Below are 11,499 nucleotides of genomic sequence, written 5' to 3' on the forward strand. Positions count from 1 at the left end.
TCTTAATACTGTTTGTGTTTTTATTACATTTATTCCACTTTCTTGTCATCCACATGTACACATCTGCCACCACATCAACTATTATACACTCATCTCATCAGTTAGTCTATGACTTAACGAATTTCTATTCCTAATTAAGTTTAACATTTGGTGATTCAAAGTAAAGGATATGACATCAATTTTTTTGGCTTTGTGTGAAGTGCACATATATAGGGTCAAATCAATGGGAAATTATGTTGGTTTCAGACCTGTTATCAAGCTCTTTCATAGAACGGGAGACAACAATTGACACAGAAAAGAAGGCAAAAATGTATCCTTTAATTCAGTGAATATGAAAGAAAAACATTGTAGTTACTTTGTATCATTCATTATACTTCATATAGAATCGGGAGCTTTTGCTCATGACTTGCCTAGCTCATCTTAGATCTCATCAACTCCTTCTTCATACAAGTTAAAGTGTTTAGTCATTGACTCGCTAAGTTCTTCCTTGATCTCGTCGAGTCCTTCTTCATATAGTTAGGACATTGCCTCGAACTTGCCGAGTTCCATGATCTTCAATTCCATTATAGATCCCAACTTACTCTATTCTATGTCAATTATTGGTTTTCTTTGAAAGAGCTTGATAACAGGTTTGAAACCAACATAATTTCCCATTGATTTGACCCTATATATGTGCACTTCACACAAAGCCAAAAAAATTGATGTCATATCCTTTACTTTGAATCACCAAATGTTAAACTTAATTAGGAATAGAAATTCGTTAAGGCATAGACTAACTGATGAGATGAGTGTATAATAGTTTATGTGGTGGCAGATGTGTACATGTGGATGACAAGAAAGTGGAATAAATGTAATAAAAACATAAACAGTATTAAGAGAGCATACTACAAGTAGAGAGATTGTAAAATTCAGATCATCCTAACCGAACGGGTAGGATAGGGAAATCCTCTCCTCGTTAAAAGTATAATGAATGATACAAAGTAACTACAATGTTTTTACAAATTCCCGATCTTAGTTACTTTAGGGTAAAATGTGAAAATGATGCTACTCCATGGAATTACACTTTGTACCCTTGTCAAACATTAGTGGAGCGTGCGTGGTTAACCGGCACACAAATTTGGGATTGATATTGGTAGTGAAGGGTAGCTCGATGTTAGTCATAGATCAGTGGAGCGTGTGTGGTTTACCGGCATATTGATTAGGTGATAGAGACATTGAGTGCACCACGTTGTTTCGCATGGTTATTCACACCTTGTTTGTGATCTTCGGTATCCCAGTCACAAACTTAAAAGGCATATCGAGATTTAAAATGTCATTGAAAAGCTCAATGAATCTCAAAAAAATCTAGGAGTTTTCAAAAACATTTAAAACTTAAATTCTTTTCGTTTTTCATGGTGGAAATTAGTGAATCGTCATTCACTTACCTTCAAATTATTTGCATTTAGATTACGACATCCCTTTTCTAAGTTGTGAATAATGTTGTTGAATCCTAGCCCTAATTTTTCATTAGGATGTTTAATTGGGGACTCATTTCTAATCAAACTTTGTTCCTTTCTTTTTCAGATGTCTGCTAACTACAACAACAACAACGCTTCTAGGTCGTTCTTGCTGATGAACCTATGTCAAAAGGTGACATTTGATGGTTCGAATTTCAACGAGTGGATGAGATACATTTGTATGATCACTCTCTACGAGGACAAAGAATATGTCCTTGATGAGAAAGTTCAAAAGATCATCCCAGATGTTGCTACTCCTGAAGAGTTGGCTGCCTTTAAGGCCCACGAGTGTGATGCTACGAAAGTTCACTGCATCACGTTGGCCACCATGAACCTCGAACTCCAAAAGTCCTATGAGGACATGTATCCGTATGAAATGCATCAGGATTTGCGGAACAAGTACCAACAAAGCGCGAGGCAAGAACGCTATGAGATCATTACTAACATGATCACCGCTAAGATGGGGAATGGAGAATCCCTAACCTCTCATTTGCAGAAAATGTAGAGGTATGTTAATCATCTTCTCAAACTTAATGTTAAGTTGGATGAGGATTTGGCTATCGACATCATCCTCCACTCCTTGCCTTCCTGCTACAATCAGTTCAGAATGACCTACCACATGAATAAGGAAGAGATCTCCTTGAGTAAGCTTCAAGGACTGCTGAGGACTGCTGAGAGCAACCTCAAGGATAAATCTGTTACACCATCCCCTGATGTGGCTGCTCCTGTGTTGGCAATTGGCCAAGGGAAGGGAGAGAAGAGGAAGGCTCTTTCAAAGAGCCACCAAAATGGAAAGTACCATGATGGTTCATCCTCTAGTTGGACCAAAGCAGGTCCTGCTAAACCCTCCTCTGACCCTAAGGAAGCAGAGTGCTTCTATTGCCACAAGAAGAGCCACTGGAAATGAAGTTGCCCTAAATATGTACAGGACATTAAGGATGGGAAGATAAAGCCCACCTTCGTAGGTATGCATTCTATTAAATCTAACAACTCATTACTTGCTACTTCATGGGTTCTTGATACACGATGTGGTTTCCACATTTGTTCTGATTTGCAGGGCCTAAGAAGAAGTAGGGAGGTGGAGCATGGGAAAATAAACTTGATTATGGGCAACAGAAGATCGTCATATATGACCAGAGTCGGAGTTTATTCTTTAGTGTTGAGTAATGGGTTAGGGTTAGATTTAAATAATTGTTGCTATTTGCCAGATATGGAAAAGAACATCATTTCTTTTCACGTATTATATAGACAGGGTTTCATATATTCATTTGATAATAGTAAGGTTCTATTAATGTTTATTTGAATGGTGGTTTTTATTTCAATGCATTCCCTTGTAATGGAATATATGAATCTGTGTTGGTTGTAGACAATTTGGGAAATGATATGTTGAATATTGATTCATCTAATAGTCTAGACAAATCATTCTTGTGGCATTGTCGCCTTGGCCATTTCTGTTGGATTAGTGTCTAAGTCCATAACTATTTTGGTATGTACTTGACTCGATGGTGCATGGTCCTTTTGGGTTGCCTTCACCAAAGCAACTTGATTGGAGAAATGAATAAAGAGAGAGAGGATAATATGATTTATTAATATGTTATAAGAATAATATATTAAAGGAGAAATCATATTTGTTTAATTAATATTGGTCAATAATTAATTAAGAATTAGTTTTGTGATCAAATGTAATTAATTAAACTAGAGGGGCTGATTGGTAATTATGTGATATTTACAAAATAAGGTAAGGATTATCTTATTTATATGGTGGACGAATTTAAGGTTGGAAAGCCTTAGAATTCGAGTATGATAAGGATTCAAGAATTATCTTATTGGTTGCTTAATGGATAATCAACTAGATAAGGATAATGACTGAAACCTTATCTCTACACCTATATAAACACCCCTAGGGTCATGAATTCGGGTATCCCTTCCAAAGAGATCCTAGATACGAATTCTAACCTCTCACCTCTCTCTTTATACCTTCTCCATTTGCTTATGGTGTTTGTAAGCCATTAGAGGAGTGACACTTGTGACTCTAAGCATTCCAAAGTCAATCCAAGGTGGAGTTGTGATTGTTATTGCTATATAACAATCAAGGTATGTTCTTAAACCTAATTATATGTTAATGTCGATTTCCATATGTTAGAATTAGGGTTTATAGTCTTGGATTCAAAGCATGTACAATAGAGAAACCTAGATCCAAGCATTAGGGTTTGTATGAGCACATAGGATGTCTTATGACCAAAACCCATCAGTGGTATTAGAGCCTAGCTTGGTTTCAATTGTATTGATGCATTGTATAACTAAAAAATTCGATTTTTTTATTGTGGAGGCTGGACTCGCCGAGTCCATGGCTGAACTCGCCGAGTCCATGCAGACTCGACGAGTCCATGCCTGACTCGACGAGTCAACTCGTCAGATAATGCTTATCTCGGGATTTCTTGCTGTTTTTGCATATGGATAGTTACCTTATCATGTTAGATCAATATAAATCCGATTTTATGATATATATGACTATATTCTTGATCTAATTAAAGATAATTATCAATTAACAAGATAATTGTTTCCTTATAAGATAATTGATTAATTATTTTGAGTAAATTGATAAATTGTTTTGCAAGAAATCATTGAATAAATCAAATATGGATAATTGTGTGATTAAATGTTAATTTAAAATTATTTGTTATTTGATCCTTGTTGTTATGAAAGGTTTCATATTTTCCCCTTTAGGTTTTATAGTTTAAATTTGAACCCAAAAGTTTTGGAGTTTTGAAATTTAAATAGTTAAAACCCTAATGTTTGAAAAAGGTTTCAAAATTTGCCCTCAAGTTTTGGAATTTAAAAGTTGATTAAAAGTTTAATTATAAATGTTAAATTCTAAAACCCTAGTAATGTTTTGAAAAAGTTCAAATCACACCCTTATGGTTTTATTAATTAATTAAGGAGTATAATTAAAAGAGATTTAATAAATCCATAAAAGTTTAGGTTAACCATTTAATTGAATTAAAAGTGTAATTGTTAAAGTTAACCACATAGTATTTTAAAAGTGTAAAATACATCCTATACTATATATAACATTAAAAGTCTAACATTATATATATATATATATATATATATATATATATATATATATATATATGTATGAGTAAAAGTCAGTCTTACCGTTAGTAGGCCTCATTCACGAAGCTGGTCTATAAGGGGTGTTTAAGGAAATTGCCTATAAAATGGCGATTGAATGGGTATCCACTCTTACCCACCGCACTCTTGACTAGTGGAGGGTCGTTAGCCGAACGGGTAGGATAGGATGAAACCTTCCATTATAAGTATAATGAAATACAAAGTAACTAAATGCTTTTCAAATTCCCAATCTTAGTTACTTAGGCAAAAGCGAATTGATGCAATTCCATGAAATTACACTTTGTGCCCTTGCGAAGACGTTAGTGGAGCGTGTGTGGTTTACCGGCACACTAAATGGTTCTAAGCAAAGGTAGCAAAGGGTGACTCAATGTTTGTCATAGTTCGGTGGAGCGTGTGTGGTTTACCGGCACATCGAATAGGTGATTGTAACATGTGAGGGGACCATGTAGTTTGCATGGTTATTCACACCCACTTTGTGATCCTCAGCATCCCAGTCACAAACTAGAGGGGCATATCGAGATTTAAACATGCCATTGAAATGTTCAATGAATCTCAAAGGATCTAGGAGTTTTCATAGATTTAAAACTTAAATTTCTTTTTCGTTTTTCATGGTGGAAACTAGTGAATCGTCATTCACTTACCTTCAAATGTTCTGCAATTTGAGTTACGGCATCCCTCTCCCGAGTTGTAGGATATTGTGTTGGGTCCTAGCCTTGGAATTTCATTTGGGTGATTTACCAAGGACTCAATCAATCAACTAACTTGAATTCGTTTTTCTCCCGATGTCAAAGTTCGACAACTATGGTCTTCTCAAGTCCCGTGGAACAAGCATTCCACATGAAGATCATATTCCACGATTCGATCGAGGAACAAGAAATCATGCTTCACTTCCTCCTCCTCCTCCAATTATTCTCCCTAACCCACAAGATTGTAAAATTGAAAGGTTCAATATCACTCAAGCCCTTTTGGCAACTGAACATAAAGAGGGCAAGTCGGTGTGTGCACACGTCTTAGGGATGAAGTCACACATTGATAGATTAAGAATGATGGGATCCGTTGTCGGTGAAGCGATGGCTGTTGATTGGGTTCTTCAGTCATTTCCTAACTCGTATAGTGAGTTCGTAAGAGAGTACTATATGATGAACCACGACGTGACACTTACAGATCTCACCTACATGCTTATTGCTGCTGAATCAACAATGGTTTGGCATAATAGAAAAGCAAAGTTAATTGGTGAATCTGCCTTCAAGACCTCTATGGATATAGACAATGGCAATGAAAGACATGCAATGATCGAAAAGTTTGATCATAAGAGAAAGGCGATGTATGAAGTAGTTCCATGTGTTGTTCCAAAGGAGTCAATTTGCTTTTATTGCCAAGAGAAGGGGCATTGGAGACGAAGTTGCCCTATTTACCTAAGAGATCTAAGAGATGGGAGAGTCAAAAGTATGACTACGCTTTAGGTAAGAATCCACTATCTAACTCCATTAAGTTCCTATTCATTGATTCTTAATACATGATGTGATAAGATTACATTTGAATGTTTTGTAGGATCGGTGAAAAGAAAGGAAGCTTGATAAGACAGCAAGATGAATCTAATCACAAGAGATGGATCTTGATCGCATGGACTTGAAGATTGGATTTTGAGCTTAGATAGTTATGATAGAGTTGTTAAAATTTTTTTCATTTTTTACATAGTTTTCAATGGATTTTGCATTGTAAGGACAAATGTTTTTCTGCTGCTTTTATAAATAAAATAAATTTTGACTCACTTATTTATTTGTTTCCTTGCAATGAAATCGTTATGTAAATTGATGTTTGAATATTTCTACAACGAATGGATATGATTTTTAGTTATGTTATTTATGGAAATGTCAAGAATTTACCAAATAGGGAGAGTTTCTCATCGCCCAAGTTTCAATTGGACAGAAACTTGGAATCATGCAACTTGGTTGCATGATGAATGAGAAATTTCGTATTTGGAAATTGGAGTAATTCATTGACAAAGTGTCAAGTGAAGGACTAGGAGATCGAGTACACAAAGTTGTGTGTTGATCAAGTTCACCATAAGAGTAACAAAAATATTCATCATGATTTACTAAAGGCTTAGTAAATATGATTACACTTACAAGATTAAGTGTAATTTTGAATTGATTAAAGGGTTTAGATCAATAGCAAAACGAATAAGAAGAATCAAGTAGGCAGAAAATAAGAGTTTCTCCATTCTAAGAAGAAGGGAGAGTAGCTTTTATGCTTTATGATAGGTCTTAATGATTAAGAACCATATCTCAATTGATCCTCTAAGTGAGTCTTGGTACAATTGTATGTCCAAGAAGAGGAATCAAAGATTGAAGAAACGGTCAAATCAAGAAGTCAATCATGCTTCGTTCCAAAACAAGTCTTAAAGTCAAGATTGTGACATTGAGTGAATAGTATTAAGAAGGTTTATAACATTCATTAATTATGGAAAGTTGTGATGTCTTGAATAAGACAAAGACCAACTTGGACCAATTTATGAAGTGTTTTGATAAAAGCTACACTAACTCTTGAATATTTGGTTGTCAACAAATGTTTATTGACAAGAGAATCTTGTATGTCAAGGAGTCAATGGGAGTCTTAATAGTCTTGAAAAGTTTCAAGAACAAATCAAATAAACCTTATCGATCATCACTAGCACACGAGTTGAGGTTTACAACCTATCGTGAAGACATTATTTTGTTTCTGTGCCAATCCAATCGAGTTAATTATGCATATGAGTCCTATGAGTTCTCATTTGAATGCATAAAAGGCAAGGACCTTGATCAATGGAAAGTACATTGATAGGAAAAAGGTGAGCTGCTTAACTACTTGGAAGACGTGGTGGGCAGCTGTGCTACCATAAGGCAAGAAATCAAGATTAAGGAAGTTCGATCCATATGAGTTTGAATTTGTCGTAAACTTTGGTTTTTAACAAATTCACATGGATAGGAACGCATACACCGTTTAAATCTAAGTGTCATAAGATTTCCTCCTTCATGAAAATGATTGTGAGGAAATGCTTTCACTAAGAAAGATTTTAAAAGATAGTGATTGTAATATTGCATTCTCGAATTCGATCATGGTTACGGCATCCCTTTCCATAATTTGAATTGTGAGGTTTGGCAATTAGTCTTAATTGTTAAGACACACATATGAACTATCTAAGGCAAAAGTGTATAAGTTCAAGAAGCCTTGATAAAAGATTATCAAAGCACTAAGTATTAGAAACATGAACTTAAGAAATTCAATAAGTATTGTTTTTCTAAAAGTTAAGATGTTTATGAATACATGTCGAAGCTAGTGGGAGAATAAGTGTTATGTTTTATAATAATCATCATGATAGTGGGAGCATAAAAGTTATGACTGTATGATTATTATGGAAAGTTTTGCAAGTTGGCAATATTAATTATAGAAAAACAAGAGTTATACCTTGCAAAGTCGTAAGGGTTGTATAGTTGTTTTGCTATAATTAAGGGAGAGAATATTATGCTTCATTTCAAATCTAAAGGATTAGGTTGTGGAATGTTAATAAATTTAGTCAAAGGTACATAGTGTGTTCTTAAAATTTCGATTATGATTACGGCATTCCTCTTCACAATTCGAATTTTGAGAACATAGCAAATAAAACATTGTGCATCGTGTAACATACACTTCAGTAACCTTGTTTAATTATCATGTTTCATATGATTGTTAGTTTAAAAATAAATATTATTATATATATTATATGTTGTTTTAAACGTTTAAAGTAGGTAGTTATAGTAAAATAGAATTGTAAGCGTTTAAAATATATATATATATATATATATATATATATATATATATATATATATATATATATATATATATATATATATATATATATATATTATTTTTGGTATGGTTTTAAGCGTTGATTTCTAACGAAATAGGTTTATAATATTTGAAGTTAAACTAAGTTTAGAATCATTTGGAATGTATTAGAGGTGATAGGGAAGTCTTATGTGATTCCGATCAAAAAGTCAACTATCGGAATTAACGAAAGTATAACGTCTAAGTTGAAAATAATTAAATCTGATTTTATTGGAAGATCTTTTCTGGGATATTTTTATTGGAAGTTGTAAATTATCTCGTTAGAAACGTACAGGCGAAAACCTCATCGAAAACGGAGTTTCGAGCGAAAAGTTATGCAATTTTTAGTGTTTAGGGGTAAAACGGGTACCTAAACCGGGTCAAACCCGACCCAACTCGGGTTTTTACCCATTGAAACACGATTTTGAGTCATTTTCCTGCCATTTTCAGTTCGTCACCATCCCTATGGGAGATTTTCACATACATGATCAATCTTGATCAAGTTTTGAAGATTAAATCAAGATTTTGAGTGTTCTTGAAGTATCAAGTCTAGTAATCAAGGTATGAACTCTTAATTTTTGGATTAACCCTTGTAATTAGTGAGTTATTAAGAGATTAGGGTTTGATCAAAGTGGGTTTACCACTGATTTAATGAAATTAGGCATGAGTTTATGTTATTAACCTAGAATCTTAAATGGAAATCAAGTAACTACATGTAAACTTGAGAATTAATCATATGGTTTAAGAGTAATTAGTGAAAATTAATAATGAAACCCATGGTTTATACTTGAATTAGAATGGATTACTAAAATATTCAGTGTTATCATTGTAAAAGAAGAACTTGATGATATTGATCATGAGGTTTGATCATGTAAAGGGTAAAATGAAATTATAAAGGGTATAATTGTCCTGTTTTTGTAAAAATCACCAAAAATTATAAAAAAATCGTATGGAGATGTGCTATATATCCCTGGAAAGCTGAGAATGTCTACTTTGATTTTTGTTTTAAAACCAAAATCTAATTCCGGACTTAAAATGGGTGAAAGCAGCTATATGTTCAGTGCAGTAAGGCTGAATTTTGACAGCTTTGGAACATTTTGACAGCTTTAGGATGCTGTTTTGTAAAATTCATAGTAAATTATAGAAAAATCATAAAAATGTGAGGTCAGTGGCATTAGAAATATATAAGAGTCTATTTTGTTAATATGTATAATTTATTAGTTATTTTGACATTTAATAAGGGTAAACAGATCTGCAAGTGACAGCTATACAAAGAACAAAAACTAAAATTTCTAAATTGAAAACAACATAACTTGAGAGTAGTTGAGTAATTGCTTATGAAATTTGAAATATGAACTCCAGGGGTATAATTGAAGGTTTTAGAGGCCTGAGGATGGTGTAATTTCATCAGAAAAAGAGGAATTTTATCGCAACATTCGGTTACAGCACAGTGAGTTCAATATAGGGACAATTGTATGTTATGTGTTATATGTGCAATGTGCTTTCTTGTGTTATTGATCTAAGTGGTTATTACTTGATATTGATTTTGATGCCTTTGGCCATGTAGAGCATGACTCGTATCACTTTGGTATTGGCTTTGTGCCTTTGACCATGTAGAGCATGACTCGTATCACTTTGGTATTGGCTTCGGGCTAGGTAGGGCTGAAAGCCTGTATATTCTAGCAACATGATTAAAAGGGATTGTGTTTTATGTGCCTCTTGGGCTGGAATTTATGATGCTTATGATCCTAAATTATTGTGTCTTAATTATTGTAATCCCTTGAATCTAACCGTTTATTGATTTGGAAAGCCCTTCATTTGATACACATATAAGCCTTTGTTGTCCTTTGTTTCTTTTTGTTCCTGTCATATTGTTATGTATATGGCATAGCGTTATATTGTATCTATTTTTGAACTCACTAAGTGACGCCCACTTATCCCTTTTAGTGTTTAACTATTTCAGGTGATAAGCATCCAGAGTAAACAGGCTTTGTTGGAGGACTTAGAGTAGTTGACACTACTACGTTTTTACTTGGTATACATATATGTATATGGATATAAATTCCTGGGTAGTTATGTATTTATACAACTAGTTATGAAACTTTGTAAAAACCCTTTTAGTTGGTTTGTATCCATGCTTTTGTATTTAGACCACTAGTGTGAATTATAATTATGAATATGCATGTAGCATGTTTGGCTTTATGGTAATTTTAGTGAATGGGGTCTTACACATCGTGTCCCATACGCTTCGGGTATAAGATCGATTGAAAATGCTTTAATGTTTGACCATTCTAAAATTTTCCAAATGTCTAGCGCATTTAGAGGGAAAAAGGGACTAGAATCGGTTTTGACTAAAATAATTAAACAACTGTCAAAGAACAATCCAAAGTTCGACGAGGATTGGTTGCTTGTGAGTAGTTGGAAGCATGGTATTAATGGACCATATTGACATTATGATGAATAGAAAAGATTCTATTAAGAAATGAGTTGTCATATGGAAAGTATGGAAATGTATCTATATTGGGAAGTAAATATTGAAAATCTATGACTAGATTAGAAACTTTTATGTAAAAGGATGTTCAAAGGAATGTACTTTGAGTGAGAGACATCATATCTAAGGAATTGTCTTGTAACAATCTACGTTAGAGGACTTTGTAATATCATTGGCAATAGTCTTTGAGACTTTGGTGTAGTGACATTACAAAAGGATCGTTTCATAAAGTGTTAGAATCTAGTATATTCTATAAGTAACAAGAATTTGATATTCTTACACTTAAGAAAATGGATTTGGAGTTGTAAAATGAGAATGATTGGAAATGTGTTCAATTTGTCTATTTCACAAAAGTAAGAACCATAGGTAAACATTGTGTGCATGCTAGGAGCATAGGACAAGTGTAATAATTCAAGTAAGAAGTTGATTACCCGAAACGACAAATAATGAGTAATCGATATGGTGATAAATAAAACGTGTTTTGTTTATACTCAAAGGTTTGAGGCCATATGGGATTAGTATTATTCTTGT

The 11,499-nt window shown here is 33.8% G+C and overlaps 1 long non-coding RNA gene across 1 annotated transcript; it reads left to right on the plus strand.

The window, feature by feature from the left end:
• Positions 1-8,930: 8,930 nt before the first annotated feature.
• Positions 8,931-10,524, plus strand: LOC145004709 (uncharacterized). The gene is made up of 3 exons (XR_013662429.1): positions 8,931-9,038; positions 9,840-9,927; positions 10,441-10,524. It is a non-coding gene; the product is annotated as an uncharacterized LOC145004709 (long non-coding RNA).
• The last annotated feature ends 975 nt before the right edge of the window (positions 10,525-11,499 follow it).

The sequence above is a fragment of the Lactuca saligna genome, chromosome 7, assembly GCF_052625555.1.
Source record: "Lactuca saligna cultivar CGN05327 chromosome 7, ASM5262555v1, whole genome shotgun sequence".
NCBI lineage: Eukaryota > Viridiplantae > Streptophyta > Magnoliopsida > Asterales > Asteraceae > Lactuca > Lactuca saligna.